Source organism: Chanodichthys erythropterus, chromosome 13 (assembly GCF_024489055.1).
Source record: "Chanodichthys erythropterus isolate Z2021 chromosome 13, ASM2448905v1, whole genome shotgun sequence".
NCBI lineage: Eukaryota > Metazoa > Chordata > Actinopteri > Cypriniformes > Xenocyprididae > Chanodichthys > Chanodichthys erythropterus.
In genome coordinates, this window is record NC_090233.1 from 35,871,203 (window position 1) to 35,876,666 (window position 5,464).

Sequence of the window (5,464 nt, forward strand, 5' to 3'; positions counted from 1 at the left end):
ACAGAACAAGCAATAAAGGCTTTCTTTTCTACACTGAAACTGATTCACAGTGATCAAGGGACCGATTAAAAAGTATCCAAACCCCTCTGACACCAGGCTGGGAGACCAGCAAAGACCTGCAAACAATCCTAGACTGCTTTAAGCAGTTTTTTCCTAGTGGGATAAACTGGAAAAAAAGGACAATTATATGTATGTATGAGTATATATCTTTTGACAAGCGACAGTAATAAAGGTTTGTCAGTGTAATTGTTAACAAAAAGGAAATTGAAAATTAAGACGCAAAATACAGTATGACTCTAAAGTAAGGGCAGTCAGGTAAGTTATAAAACTTTACAACCTGCCAGAATAAACAAGAACAATGACAGTAGACAGATGATACATTTTAAATTTTACACCACTAAACATTTTTAAATAATATTTTTGGCAGGCCTACAATACTAATAGACCAATGATAGAGTGAACACTAACCAAAAAGACAAATAAAAAATGGAAATAAAACAACTAAGAAAATAAAAAAGTATAATAACGTCAGATAACTTACTCTGGAACAATTCTGACTGTAGTACCGCATGTCTCGCCACTTGGATGCGCTGTTGTACTTTCTCCGCTTGGAGCGCTACAGTACTTTCTCTCCGTTCAGTTGTTTAACGTGTAATACGCTTTCACACTTACTGTCACACACTCCGACAACGTGAGTACAGAAACCGGTTGTCTTAAAGGCACGAAGAAACACCTGAACGAACAGAGATGAGCTGCTGGCCGTTATCTGCTCCAGGTTTCTCTCTGAGCACATCATTGGTTCTGGTGACATCAGTTACCATACCGCACTGATGACATCTTATTTAAGCGCGCAGGCAGATGACAAGACAAGAAACCTGTACTATCAGGTGAGAGCTTTGGTTCAGCAGCACTAAACAAAAGTATCTCTCTGTCTCCACTTTCTCTATTGCTGCCTCTTCACTCCTTTATTTAAAAATGGGGGGTTTCAAATTGAAATTGCAGCTGGCAAGTGTGTGTGCGTCTCAATCACACCTAGCCTATAAGGTTTATGCAAGGCACACTCACTCTCTCTCTCTCTCTCACACACACACACACACACACACACACACACACACACACACACACACACACACACACACAGTCATTAGTACCCAAATGACCTGGTGTGACAGAACTGCAGTCACACGCTTGCATTCTGCTTCCTGCTCACTGGCCCAGAAATCCAATCTCCCCCATCATCCATCTCCGTGTATGTGTGTGTGTCTTGAATGCAGGTGTTAATGTGTTTTGTGCCTTATCTCACTCAACCAAACACACTATATAAAACATATGCAGCTCAGAAAGAGCAAGAAAGAACACTGCAATATTCACTCTTCTGTTTCACTGGGGACAGGAACAGGTAAGATTGTGAGTATGAACACAAAGTCTTTATTTTCAAGAGAATTTGAGACTGTCAAAATTAAATGTGCTCCGAAGTTTAAAAGAGACTGTTTACCACAAAACATTCCTCTTGTAATGAAGTCTCTCGGCCCCATACTGTTCAGAGCTGTCTCTCTTTGCCAACTGCTGTTCATTTGGCTTTGAGCTATATCGTTTATTAGACAATGCAGCTTTGAAAATCAATATCATGATAATTCAAATGTTCTTGAAAATGATGCTGTTTTATATTTATAACAAGACAAACCAGGTTTGACATCACTGATGTCATGAGGGATGCACCATTTATTTTATTTTTTATTTTTTGTGGCCGATACTGATTTTAACAAACTATTGGCCGATACCAAAATTTGTCACTTTCTCTTATTTTCGAATAACTTTTGTCATTAAAATAGATTAGTGTTTTGATCATGTTTTAAATTAGCAAAAAACACATGTATACTAGCTAGTTGAAAGGGTTAGTTCACCCAAAAATGAAAATTCTGTCATTAATTACTCACCCTCATTTAGTTCCACACCCGTAAGACCTTAATTTTAAGATTAAGATATTTTTGATAAAATCGTAGAGCTGTCTGACTCCTCAATAGACAGCAATTTAACCACCACTTTCAAGGTCCAGAAGGGTATTAAAGAAATTGTTAAAATGGTCAACATGACTACAGTGGTTCAACCTTAATATTATGAAGCGTCGAGAATACTTTTTGTGCGCAAAAATGAAACAAAAATAATGACTTTATTCAACAGTATCTTGTCTTCTGCGCTTCCAGGCTCTACGTCAGAACGCCGGCTTGGTAATGGCAGACGCTGTTCACGTGAGCAGCAAGATGCTGACGATGAGTCAGTGTTCTGATGTGGATGAACGAAGGTCTTACGCGTGTAGAACGACATGAGTGTGAGTAATAAATGACAGAAATTTCATCTTTGGGTGAACTAACCCTTTAATGCTGCATTATCAAATTCTTTCTATTGAACATGAATTGGATCCATTTAACACTCAACAAGCCAACATAAATACATAAATAGAACAGAACAAAGATTCATATGTAATAAACAGTGCTTTTCAGGTAGGTCTAACAGTAGTTTTCAGGTTCAGAAATAAAGTAATCAAAATGTGAAATATATTCTTCATCGTATAAATTAAATACACATTAATCCTTTTTAAAGTTACAAAGGTTATTTAGACAAGAGTAGTGAATGTTTTTTTTTTGTCATTTGTTGTTAATTACATTAAAACAGACAGCAGCGCAGCAGGAATGTTAGGCTGCTGTCACTTTGTGCACACAAAACTTCTCACACAGTGAGAGGAATTGAGTTCTCATGCGCTTGAATATTTAAATTTGCAAGGGTTAAAAACACGAGCAAAGGACAAACTTTCGCGAAACTGCAGCACTGGCCCGATTTTGACAGTGACAGTTCTGTCGATTGTCCCGAGCGTCGTTCACACTGACCCCGGGCAGTCCTTATTGTTGAGCTCTGCTGTATTTTGTACAGATTTTACAGAGTTTTAATTATTTTACCCAGAGAAAAATGCTGGATTATGCAACAGACATTATACAACTCAGTGCTTTCACACAGTTAACACTGGTTTGTTATAACGGCCTTTTTCATGCTATTGCCGATATATGCCGATGGTTTTAAATTGATCAAAAATCGTCTGATGAATGTAGAATGTTCTAAAAAGTAAGGGACATATCCCCCCTTCAGTTCACAATCATTGTTACATCCTTAGCTGTAATTATGTCTTTGCCCCAAATACCACAGGAGTGTTATTCTAAAACCCCAGACTGGCTGCATTCATGCTTACAGCACTAGGGAGGGCTGTTTAGGTTTCTGCACCCCACCTTGCCTTTCCCAAATAATTATTATTCATTGTTAGTTGTTTTGTCTATATATATATTTCAGCTATTGAGGTTGCATTTATTTAAATAAGTTTTAACTGTGTGGTACACTTAATGTGAAAGGACCTTGAAACACTAGTGTTAACAGCTTGTGCTAATTGGCTTGGAGTAATTTGTTTATCCAGCTGTACAAATGAGACACGGGTGTGCCACAGGGACACCGCATCTCTCCGAGTAGAACGAAAGGACCAAACACAGATTTTGGAGTTTGTTGCCATGGATGCAGCTTACCTTCTGTGACTGACACTGTTAAGATTGGTTAGAATGACTCTTGTAATGAATCATTTTCTTTGATTCACTTTCTGTGAAACATCTGCTAGGGATCATTGCTGTAAGTCACTTCTATCCACCATTTCTTTAGAATCATTGTTCGACATTCTTTGCAGGCTTGTCTGTTCCTGCATGGATGATCAATAAATCAGCAGCCCTACAGATAGAACGCAAGAAAGAAAAAGAGGGAGAGAAGCAAGACAACCTCTCGAGACAAGATAAGTCAAATTCTGGCAAGATTTGCTTATCCTTAATTATATTTACACACAAACGAATTTAAACAACATATATAGCATGAAAGTTGGGTTTTCTCTAGCCTCAGATGGCACGCCCACAGATCCCACACAGTCGGTTCACTGACTGCCTGTTGCATACTTGCACACAGAAATGGCAAGTGGTGTAAATCAATTCAGATAAACTTGCCTAAACAACATGCTAAAATACGCACACACACACACACAAAAACTGATTGACTGACCTGCAAATCTTTGAAAACCTGCTTTAGGTAACAAACGGGGAAACTTATTGCTTTGCTACAAAATTATATAAAATCAGTATATAAATGTCACAATCACACACCATTTGGACTTTGTTTTCAGTTTGCACTGCTTTCCTGAGTTGAGTTTGTTGTCGTGGTTGTTAGTTTGATTTGTCATTCGGTTCAGCTGTGTGCACCTCATTATCTTTAGTACTTAAGTTCTCTCTGTTTTTGTTCATTTTCTCCAGCCTCGTCAATGCTTTGGATGTTTAATCTGAGTTCCTGTTACCTGAGAGTTATGTTAAAGGATTTTGATCCTTCGTTGTCTTTGTGTTTACTACAAACCTTAACAATAAAACAATGATAATAATAAACTATTATTATTATTATACATGAAATGTGACTAATATGCAGTCCTTTATGCAGTTTATATGTAGCAAAGTCTTTAAGTCTGTAACTATATATACTGCAAAGTCTTTGTAACTATATATAAACCTACAGTAAATATAAACCTAATTATGAATTATGAACCAATGCAAGATCATACTGTAATAATTTTGCTATTCCACAGTCTTCCATCTTAGATTTTGTCTTCATAATATTCTGTGTCTTATACACAGTGATGAATACATTTAGACCATCAGATTTCTACACAGCAGGGATAAAATGCACTTTATCTCTGCTTTTGGAAGCTCATTTAGTCTTATTAAAGTTCAGAGCTTGTTCTTTGTAGCCCTTTGGAAGAAAAACGTGCTGCGGCTGTCAGACGCAGAGTCCCTGAGCACACACTGAGCGCTTGTGCCAGCTCTGCTGCAGTTAAGTACACGATCTGCAGAGGGAAAAAGGGCATTTTCAAGACTGACATTTATGTGGATTAATAATAAATATCTCATTAAATGAAAACATCTCTACAGTGGCCTTGTGCTGACAAATTAATCTTTTGTCAACATTTATTTCCACGCTTCACATCACACTGTGATCTGCTGAAGTGCATAACTCACATTGTCGACCAGATCAAGTATCAAAATTATATCATACCACTTTAATTTTTACTGTAATCGTGTTATTTTTAGAGTTAAAGGTGCGATTTTGGAGAGGCTAGCAATAGCCCCTCCCTTCAGAGCGTCTCCAAAGCCACGCCTCTTCCAAAACACCCGAAGGCACGCACACAGCTACTCTCGGCAAAGCGTCACAAGAGATGGTGTTAAACTACCTCATGTCTCAAAACACATAACATTACAATAATAATGAACGTAAACAACTTAGATAGCTTGTACCTGACTGCTGCAGATGCATTTTGGTGTTGACACTGTTGATATGGAAACTCATAATTCAGAGTCTGAGGACGTGAGCAGTTCCGGTTAGAATGTCACGGGTTGCC